This window comes from Triticum urartu, chromosome 7A (genome assembly GCF_056163025.1).
Source record: "Triticum urartu cultivar PI428250 chromosome 7A, HENAU_Tu73, whole genome shotgun sequence".
Lineage (NCBI taxonomy): Eukaryota > Viridiplantae > Streptophyta > Magnoliopsida > Poales > Poaceae > Triticum > Triticum urartu.
In genome coordinates, this window is record NC_141879.1 from 64,214,671 (window position 1) to 64,226,861 (window position 12,191).

The window sequence follows — 12,191 nt, forward strand, 5'->3', positions numbered from 1 at the left end:
TCTATTTATATGATGAGCCTTGGGGTCGTAACTTGGAGTAAAAGCCTCCACAAAGTTGGTTTCACCCGAAAGGCAAGAGTCCTTCTCGGACTCCAGGGCCAGACGCTAGGGTTCCCGGCGTCTGGACCCAGACGCCAGGGACCCTGGCCTCTGGCCCTTGGACTCCGCAAAACTTCCTTTTGCGCTTTCCAAAAACCTTGTGGGCTTTCCCCTTTGGCCCAAATAAAGTGTTCTCATACCCAAACATTTCAGGAAACATCCGGAACCCCTTCTGGTGAATTTCGGAACCTTTCCGGAGACCAAACACTATTATCCCATATATCAAACTTTATCTCCAGACCATTCCGGAGTTCCTCGTCATGTCCATGATCTTATCCAAAACTCCGAACAACATTTGGTTACCAACATACATAACTCATAAATACCATATCGTCAACGAACGTTAAGCGTGCGGACCCTACGGGTTCGAGAACTATGTAGACATGACCGAGACACTTCTCTGGTCAATAACCAATAGCGGAACCTGGTTGCCCATATTGGCTCCTACATATTCTACGAAGATCTTTATCGGTCGAACCGCATAACAACATACGTTGTTCCCTTTGTCATCGGTATGTTACTTTCCCGAGATTCAATCGTCGGTATCTCAATACCTAGTTCAATCTCGTTACTGGTAAGTCTCTTTACTCATTCCGTAATGCATCATCCCGCAACTAACTCATTAGTTACATTGCTTGCAAGGCTTATAGTGATGTTCATTACCGAGAGGGCCCAGAGATACCTCTCCGACAATCGGAGTGACAAATCCTAATCTCGATCTATGCCAACTCAACAAGTACCATCGGAGACACCTGTAGAGCACCTTTATAATCACCCGGTTACATTGTGATGTTTGGTAGCACACAAAGTGTTCCTCCGGTATACGGGAGTTGCATAATCTCATAGTCATAGGAACATGTATAAGTCATGAAGAAAGCAATAGCAATATACTAAACGATCAAATGCTAAGCTAACGGAATGGGTCAAGTCAATCACATCATTCTCTAATGATGTGATCCCGTTAATCAAATGAAAACTCATGTCTATGGTTAGGAAACATAACCATCTTTGATTCAACGAGCTAGTCAAGTAGAGGCATACTGGTGACACTCTGTTTGTCTATGTATTCACACATGTACTAAGTTTCCGGTTAATACAATTCTAGCATGAATAATAAACATTTATCATGATATAAGGAAATATAAATAACAACTTTATTATTGCCTCTAGGGCATATTTCCTTCAGTCTCCCACTCGCACCAGAGTCAATAATCTAGTTCACATCGTTATGTGATTTAGCACCAATAGTTCACATATTTATGTGATTAGTTCACATCTCCATGTGACTAACACCCAAAGGGTTTACTAGAGTCGATAATCTAGTTCACATCGCTATGTGATTAACACCCAAAGAGTGATCATATTTTTATTGTGAGAGAAATTTAGTCAACGGGTCTGCCACATTCAGAGCCGTATGTATTTTGCAAATTTTCTATGTCTACAATGTTTGCACGGAGCTACTCTAGCTAATTGCTCCCACTTTCAATATGTATCTAGATCAAGACTTAGAGTCATCCAGATCGGTGTCAAAGATTACATTGATGTAACTCTTTACGACGAACTCTTTGTCACCTCCATAACCGAGAAACATTTCCTTATTCCACTAAGGATATTTTTGACCGCTGTCCAGTGATCCACTCCTGGATCACTATTGTACCCTCTTGCCAAACTTATGGTGAGGTACACAATAGGTCTGGTACACAGCATGGCATACTTTATAGAACCTATGACTGAGGCATAGGGAATGACTTTTCATTCTCTTTCTATTTTCTGCCGTGGTCGGGTTTTGAGTCTTTACTCCACTTCACACCTTGCAACACAGGGAAGAACTCCTTTGACTGTTCCATTTTGAACTACTTCAAAATCTTGTCAAGGTATGTACTCATTGAAAATATATCAAGCGTCTTGATCTATCTCTATAGATCTTGATGCTCAATATGTAAGTAGCTTCACCGAGGTCTTTCTTTCAAGAACTCCTTTCAAACACTCCTTTATGCTTTACAGAAAATTCTACATTATTTACGATCAACAATATGTCATTCACATATACTTATCAGAAATGTTGTAGTGCTCCCACTCACTTTCTTGTAAATACAGGCTTCACGACAAGTCTGTATAAAACCACATGCTTTGATCACTTTGTCAAAGCATATATTCCAACTCCAAGATGCTTGCACCACTCCATAGATGGATCGCTGGAGCTTTCTCACTTTGTTAGCACCTTTAGGATCAACAAAACCTTCTGGTTGCATCATATACAACTCTTCTTTGAGAAATCCATTAAGGAATGCAATTTTGGCATCCATTTGCTAGATTTCATAAAATGCGGCAACTGCTAACATGATTCGGACAGACTTTTAAGCATCGATACGAGTGAGAAAATCTCATCGTAGTCAACACCTTGAACTTGTCGAAAACATTTTTGTGACAATTCAAGCTATGTAGATAGTAACACTGCTATCATTGTCCGTCTTCCTATTGAAAATCCATTTATTCTTAATGGCTCACCGATCAACGGGCAAGTCAATCAAAGTCCATATTTGTTCTAATACATGGATCTCATCTCAGATTTCATGGCTTCAAGCCATTTTGCGGAATCTGGGCTCATCATCACTTCCTCATAGTTTGTAGGATCGTCATGGTCAAGTAACATGACCTCCAGAACAGGATTACCGTACCACTCTGATGCGGAACGTATTCTGGTTGACCTACGAGGTTCGGTAGTAACTTGATCTGTAGTTTCATGATCATCATCATTAGCTTCCTCACTAATTGGTGTAGGAATCACTGGAACTGATTTCTGTGATGAACTACTTTCCAATTCGGGAGAAGGTACAATTACCTTATCAAGTTATACTTTCCTCCCACTCACTTCTTTCGAGAGAAACTCCTTCTCTAGAAAGGATCCATTCTTAGCAACAAAATATCTTGCCTTCGGATATGTGATAGAAGGTGTGCCCAATAGTTTCTTTTGGGTATCATATGAAGACGCACTACTCCGATTTGGGTTCGAGCTTACCAGTTTGAAACTTTTTCACATAAGCATCGCAACCCCAAACTTTAAGAAATGACAGCTTTGGTTTCTTGCCAAACCATAGTTCATACGGTGTCATCTCAACGAATTTAGATGGTTCCCTATTTAACGTGAATGCAGCTGTCTCTGATGCATAACCCCAAAACGATAGCTGTAAATCAGTAAGATACATCATAGATCGCACCATATCTAGTAAAGTGCGATTACGACGTTCGGACACACCATTACGCTATGGTGTTCCATGTGGCGTGAGTTGCGAAACTATTCCGCATTGTTTCAAATGAAGACCAAACTCGCAACTCAAATATTCTCCTCCACGATCAGATCGTAGAAACTTTATTTTCTTGTTACGATGATTTTCCACTTCACTCTAAAATTCTTTGAACTTTTCAAATGTTTCAGACTTATGTTTCATCAAGTAAATATACCCATATCTGCTCAAATCATCTGTGAAGGTCAGAAAAAAACGATACCCACCGCGAGCATCAACACTCATCGGACCGCATACATCGGTATGTATTATTTCTAATAAGTCAGTTGCTCGCTCCATTGTTCCGGAGAATGGAGTCTTAGTCATGAGGCATGGTTCGCAAGTATCAAGTGATTCATAATCAAGTGATTCCAAGAGCCCATCAGCATGGAGTTTCTTCATGCGCTTTACACCAATATGACCTAAACGGCAGTGCCACAATTAAGTTGCACTATCATTATTAACTTTGCATCTTTTGGCTTCAATATTATAAATATGTGTATCACTACGATCGAGATTCAATAAACCATTCTCTTTGGGTGTATGACCATAGAAGGTTTTATTCATGTAAACAGAGTAACAATTATTCTTTGACTTAAATGAATAACCGTATCGCAATAAACATGATCCAATCATATTATGCTCAACGCAAACACCAAATAACATTTATTTTAGGTTCAACACTAATCTCGAAGGTAAAGGGAGTGTGTGATGGTGATCTTATCAACCTTGGAATTACTTCCAACACACATCGTCACCTCGCCCTCAACTAGTCTTTGTTTATTTTGCAACTCCCGTTTCGAGTTACTACTATTAGCAACTGAACCAGTATCAAATACCAAGGGTTTGCTATAAACACTAGTAAAGTACACATCAATAACATGTATATCAAATATACCTTTGTTCACTTTGCATCCTTCTTATCCGCCAAGTATCTAGGGAAGTTCCACTTCCAGTGACCATTTCCTTTGAAGTAGAAGCACTTAGTTTCAGGCTTGGGTCTAGCTTTGGGCTTCTTCATGGGAGTGGCAACTTGCTTGCCATTATTCTTGAAGTTCCCTTTCTTTCCCTTGCCCTTTTATTTGAAAACTAGTGGTCTTGTCAACCATCAACACTTGATTATTTTCTTGATTTCTACCTTCATCGATTTCAGCATCACGAAGAGCTTGGGAATCATTTCTGTTATCCCTTGCATATTATAGTTCATCACGAAGTTCTAGTAACTTGGTGATAGTGACTAGAGAACTCTGTCAATCACTGATACGTCTCCGTCGTATCTACTTTTCCAAACACTTTTGCCCTTGTTTTGGACTCTAACTTGCATGATTTGAATGGAACTAACCTGGACTGACGCTGTTCTCAGCAGAATTGCCATGGTGTTATTTTTGTGCAGAAATAAAAGTTCTCGGAATGACCTAAAAATCAACGGAGAATTATTTTGAAATATATAAAAAATACCGGCAAAAGAATCAAGGCCAGGGGGCCCACACCATGTCCACGAGGGTGGGAGGCATGCTTGCCCCCTAGGCGCGCCGCCTGCCTCGTGGGTCCCCTGGTGCTCCAGCGACCTCAACTCCAACTCCATATATTCGTGTTCGGGGAGAAAAAAAATCAGAGAGAGAGGATTCATCCCGTTTTACGATGCGGAGCCACCGCCAAGCCCTACACTCTCTCGGGAGGGCTGATCTGGAGTTCGTTCGGGGCTCCGGAGAGGGGAATCCGTCGCCATCGTCATCATCAACCTTCCTCCATCACCAATTTCATGATGCTCACCGCGGTGCGTGAGTAATTCCATCGTAGGTTTGCTGGACGGTGATGGGTTGCATGAGATTTATCATGTACCGAGTTAGTTTTGTTAGGGTTTGATCCCTAGTATCCACTACGTTCTGAGATTGATGTTGCTATAACTTTGCTATGCTTAATGCTTGTCACTAGGGCCCGAGTGCCATGATTTCAGATCTGAACCTATTATGTTTTCATGAATATATGTGAGTTCTTGATCCTATCTTGCAAGTCAATAGTCACCTACTATGTGTTATGATCCGGCAACCTCGAAGTGACAATAATCGGCACCACTCCCGGCGATGACCGTAGTTTGAGGAGTTCATGTATTCACTATGTGTTAATGCTTTGGTCCGGTACTCTATTAAAAGGAGGCCTTAATATCCCTTAGTTTCCAATAGGACCCCGCTGCCACGGGAGGGTAGGACAAAAGATGTCATGCAAGTTCTTTTCCATAAGCACGTATGACTATATTCGGAACACATGCCTACGTTACATTGATGAACTGGAGCTATTTCTGTGTCACCGTATGTTATAACCGTTGGATGATCGATCGCATCCGACATAATTCTCTATCACCGATCCATTGCCTACGAGCTTTCCATATATTGTTCTTTGCTTATTTATTTTTTCGTTGCTACTGTTGCCATCACTATAAAACACCAAAAATATTACTTTTGTTACCGTTACCTTTTGCCACCGTGACCACTACTATTATATTACTTTGCTACTAAATACTTTGTTGCGGATATTAAGTTATCCAAGTGTGGTTGAATTGACAACTCAGCTGCTAATACGTGAGAATATTCTTTGGCTCCCCTTGTGTCGAATCAATAAATTTGGGTTGAATACTCTACCCTCAAAAACTGTTGCGATCCCCTATACTTGTGGGTTATCAAGACTATTTTCTGGCACTGTTGCCGGGGAGCATAGCACTATCCTTTGAGTCACTTGGGATTTATATCTCCTTATCATTATGAAGAACTTGAAAGATCAAAGAACCAAGATTTTTCCCTCAACTACGAGGGGAGGTAAGGAACTGCCATCTAGCTCTGCACTTGATTCACCTTCTGTTTTGAGTAAGCTTGCGACACGTAAACCTGCTTTTGCTATTGATTCTGATATGTCGCATGTTATTAATGATGCCACTTCTGCTATGCATGATACTTTTGATGAAACTACTTCTATGCTTGATAGTACTGTGCCACTAGGTGAATTTTTTGATGAACAACTTGCTAGGGCTAGAGAGAATGAAATTATTGAAACTGATAATATTGATGGAAGTGATGATGAAGATTCTCCCCCTAGATATGAATTGCCTATTGTTCCTGAAGGTTATGTTATGGATGAAGAAACTGCTAGAGACTTTCTTGCCTACAATGATAGAAGTGATCTTAAGAAATTATTAGCTAAGCTTAAAGAAAAGTCTTTGAATGCTAGAATGAAATATGATCCTGCTTATGCTACTTCACCTATCTTTATTACTGATAAGGATTATGATTTCTCAGTTGATCCTGAGATAATTACTTTGGTTGAATCTGATCCTTCTTATGGCTATGAATCTGAAACTGTTGTGGCACATCTTACTAAATTAAATGATATAGCTACCCTGTTCACTAATGATGAGAAAACTCGCTACTCTTATATTCTTAAATTATTTCCGTTCTCATTAAAGGGTGATGCTAAGACATGGTTTAATTCTCTTGATCCTGGTTGCATGCGTAGTCCCCAGGATATGATTTATTACTTCTCTGCTAAGTATTTCCCCGCTCATAAGAAACAAGCTGCTTTAAGGTAAATATATAATTTTGTGCAAATTGAAGAAGAGAGTCTCCCACAAGCTTGGGGGAGGCTTCTCCAATTACTTAATGCTTTGCCTGATCATCCTCTCAAGAAAAATGAAATACTTGATATCTTTTATAATGGACTAACCGATGCTTCCAGAGATTACCTGGATAGTTGTGCTGGTTGTGTTTTCGGGGAAAGAACTGTTGATCAAGCTGAAATTCTATTGAATAATATGTTGACTAATGAAAATAATTGGACACTTCCTGAACCAACTCCTAAGCCAACTCTGAAGAAAAGGGGTATTCTATTTCTCAGTCCTGAAGATATGCAAGAGGCACATAAATCTATGAAAGAAAAAGGTATTAAAGCTGAAGATGTTAAGAATTTACCTCCTATTGAAGAAGTACATGGTCTTAATTTGCCGCTTGTTGAAGAAACACACGGTCTTGATAACCCCACACAGGTAGTAAAGGTAAATTCTCTCTATAGATATGATAAAGCTGAAATCCCGCCTATTAAGTCTGCTAGCCAATGCTTAGATGAGTTTGATAATTTTATTGTTAAACAAGAAAACTTCAGTGCTTATGTCGGTAGACAATTGAAACATAATGCTTATATGATTGAACACTTGAGTGATTATATGGCTAGTGTTAAAGGTGAACTTAAACTTATTAGTAAACATGCTTCTATGGTTACCACTCAAGTAGAACAAGTACTTAAAGCTCAAAATGATTTGCTCAATGAATTAAATAGTAAGAAGAATGATAATGCTGTTAGAGTTGTGACTAGAGGTGGTAAAATGACTCAGTGTAACGCCCTCGATGCGGCTATATCTCCCACGTGTCGAAGCACAACTTAGAGGCATAACCGCATTGAAAGCAATGTCGCAAGTGAGGTAATCTTCACACAACCCATGTAATACATAAGGGAAAGAGATACATAGTTGGCTTACAATCGCCACTTCACACAATTACATGAATAAAGCATTACATCAAACAGATACAATCAAGGTCCGACTACGGAACCAAAATAAAAGAAGAACCCCAAATGCGACACGGTCCCCGATCGACCCCAACTGGGCCCCACTACTGAACAACTAGAACGAAACAACATAAAGGACAAGATCTTCATCGAGCTCCTCCTTGAGCTTGGTTGCGTCACCTGCTCGGTAACATCGGCACCTGCAAACTGGTTTTTGGAAGTATCTGTGAGTCACGGGGACTCAGTAATCTCGCACCCTCGCGATCAAGACTATTTAAGCTTATGGGTAAGGTAAAGGTATGAGGTGGAGCTGCAGCAAGCGACTAGCATATATGGTGGCTAACATACGCAAATGAGAGCGAGAAGAGAAGGAAAAGCACGGTCGATAAAAGTATGATCAAGAAGTGATCCTATAACAACCTACGTCAAGCATAACTCAAACACCGTGTTCACTTCCCGGACTCCACCGGAAAGAGACCATCACGGTAACACACGCTGTTGGTTCATTTTAATTAAGGTCAACTTCAGGTTTTCTACAACCGGACATTAACAAATTCCCATCTGCCCATAACCGCGGGCACGGCTTTCGAAAGTTCAAATCCCTGCAGGGGTGTCCCAACTTAGCCCATCACAAGCTCTCACGGTCAACAAAGGAATAGACCTCCTCCCGAGACATTCCGATCAGACTCGGTATCCCGGTACAACAAGACATTTTGACAGGGTAAAACTAAACCAGCAACACCGCCCGAATCTGCCGACAAATCCCGATAGGAGTTGCACATATCTCTTTCTCAGGGCACATCGGATCGTCCAAACTTCCGGTAGGCCAGCCCAGAGTTGCCCCTGGTGGCCACCGGCGGCTGACAAGTTGGACCAACACTCAGAGGAGCACTGGCCCGGGGGGGGGGGGGGTAAAATAATGATGACCCTTAGGAGCGCGACTCCCAAGGGAAAAGAAAAGGCTAGGTGGCAAATGGTAAAACCAATGTTGGGCATTGCTGGAAGAGCTTTACTTAAGGCGAACTGTCAAGGGGTTCCCATAATAGCCCAACCGCGTAAGGAACGCAAAATCCGGGAACATAACACCGATATGACGGAAACTAGGGCGGCAAGAGTGGAACAAAACACCAGGCATAAGGCCGAGCCTTCCACCCTTTACCAAGTATATAGATGCATTAATTAAATAAGATATATAGTGATAACCCAACAAGTAAACATGTTCCAACAAGGAACAACATCTCCATGTTCCAACAAGGAACAACATCTCCATGTTCCAACAAGGAACAAACTTCAATCTTCACCTGCAACTAACAACGCTATAAAAGGGGCTGAGCAAAGCGGTAACATAGCCAAACAACGGTTTGCTAGGACAAGGTGGGTTAGAGGCTTGGTTCACAATATGGGAGGCATGATAAGCAAGTGGGAGGTATCGCGGCATAGGCATAGCAAAAGAGCGAGCAACTAAGCAAGCAAAGATAGAAGTGATTTCGAGGGTATGATCATCTTGCCTGAAATCCCGCAAGGAAGAAGAACGAGTCCATGAAGAAGACAAACGGACGTAGTCGAACGGTTCCTCACAAACGCGACGTTATCAGAACCAACCCGAAGAAGCAACACCGGAAAGAAGCAAACAACATGGTAAACAACCATCACATAAACATGGCAAGATGCACAACCAAGTATGATGCATGTCCGGTTTAATTATGCATGGCATGGCAAAGTGCACAAACAATACTACAAATTAAGTGGAGCACAATATGCAACGGAGTTGCATATTGCCAAAACACCACATAACGTATTTAGTTCGATCTTTTTTATGTACCCAACAATATTAAATGTTGATTAACATGGCAAGAGGTGAAACAAATGTAAACTACCTATCTAGTCAAGGTTAAATGAGGCCGGAAACAACGAACAACAATTCCGGTAAGTCCCCATATGCATATATTAGGTTTGGTAATGTTCTGCCCTAAACACAATTTTAGAGTTGTTAAACATGCAAAGAGATGCCACCATGTTAAACTAGGCAAAATTCTACCCCATTTACATATAAAGTTTATTAGAAACCGAGCTACGGTTATTTAGTTATGAAATAAATCATTTTAGCAAGTTATAGGAGCAAAATAATGCAAACATCATTTTAAACATTTTAACATGGCAAGAAATTGGCATATTATTAAACTAGACAAAATTCTGAGCATGTTTCATATATAAATCATTTTAATCCGATGCACGAATTGTGAGTTATTATATGCATGAACATGAGGGTCTTTTCTGTAAAACTATAATACTCTGGATAATTGGACAAAAACACAGATCTGGAAAAAAAACACACTGGGCCGAATCTGCTGGCTGGCCCAACAGTGCACATGGGAGGCTGGGCGCGTCCTCACCTCGCTGGGCCGGATCTGGCCAGCGGCTGGGCCGGGAGCTGGGCCTTGGGGCGCATCTAGCGGTAGCTCATGTGCGAGGCGCAGTCAACGCAAGCGTCGACCGCGTCGTCCTCCTCTCGAACGGAGGCGGCAACTGTGCAGGCGGGCATGGACTCCAGGGCGCGGGGAGGCTATGTAGGGACCAAGGCGAAGCAGAGGAGGTCCGGCATGGGCGCGGGACTCCGGGACGGCGGATCTGGCCAGGAACGGGCTGAAGCTGCTGCTAGTTCGGGCGACGGAGACAGGCGCACTTGTCCTGGATGAAGCAGAGGACTTGGCGATGCGATGCAGGCGAGGATCGACGGCGACCAGACGCGGGAGCGGGTGAGGGAGGCGTCTGGGTTCGGATCCGGTGACCGACGCGGTGGCCTGAAGCAGAGGAGGCAGTGGCGTGACGAGTCGCCGGCGCGACGAGGTGGAGGTGAGGTCGAGGCAGGAGCTCCGGCTCGGGAAGGAGCACGGCGCAGGGGCTTGAGCCCGCTGGGGTCCTGGTGGTGCGGTTCCGTTGGAGCTCGAGGGAGAGGGCGCCGCAAGGTGGCTGGCTGCGGTGTGGTTGGATGGATGGATCGAGGGGAGATGATGATTGGCCCGGGATGGATTTGGGAGGATCCCAAAGTGCGAGGCGAGTGGGTAGATGCGGCTGATCCGAGGAGGGGGAAGGCTGTAGGTGGCGGTGGCTAGGGGGGACAAACAGCCTAGAATTTAGGGTTTGTCCAAATTTAGACTAGGGAGTTTTTATATAAGGAAAAGAGGGGAAGTTTAGGGGCTAACTCGTCCCTCTGATCGTAATCGGACGGTCGCGAAAAAAATAGCTAGGGAGTCCAAATAAGAAAACGGTGACGTTTTGTAGACGTTTGGGGATGATCCGGATCCAACGGTGACGACTGCCCGGGTCGGGTCCGGGACAATTTCGGACGCACACGTGAGGAGGTCCACGGGTTGACGAGAGAGGTTAGGTAGGACCTGGCGGTGAGAGGTAGTGCAGAAGGCAAAGGTCTAAGAAGAGAGAAAAGGAGAGGCCCGGCGACTGTTTCCGGAGACCGAAAGCGTCCGACGATTTGACCGACTATATTGCCGCTATAGTTATCCGTCGGGGTGTCAAACGGACTCCGAACACGATGAAACTTGACAGGCGGTCTATCTACACTATAATAAGACCGCACGCAAACTTTCATCCCATTCCGAGAACATTTTCCAGCCACTTATAAAATACTATTTCGGACATGCCGCGGGCGCGTGCAAGTGTGTCTGGGCTCAGAACGGACAACGGAGAGAACGAGGAGGCCGGGACGGATGCAAGTTTTGAAAACATGATGATGCAATGCATATGATGACATGACAAGATGCAACACGCAAGCGAATGACAAGGCAACAACAACGAATAACTCGAAGACACCTGGCACATCGGTCTCGGGGCGTTACAACACTCCACCACTACGAGAGGATCTCGTCCCAAGATCTAGAATGGCACCGGAGGGAAAAACGGAAGAGAAAGAGAAGAGGTAAAACTAAGTTGCTTCTTTGACAAACGAGTGAAGCCAAGGAACCTTGAAGAGGTTAATCCATATCGAGAAAAGAATACAACGGAGATGAATGAAGTTGAAAGCACTCCGGTAGGGAAGAGGAAAACATGGAAGAGCAAATTCGGACAGCACTCCGGTTGGAAAGAGATGAAAGACTTGATAAAATGAAAAGAACTTGAGCGAAAGGGCACAACACTCCGGTTAAATGGATAGGCATGAAAAGAACATGATCTTTGACAAAACGAGATGATGGGTGAAAATAACAACATCGCAATGCCTCCGGAACGAAAGAATAGAAGATA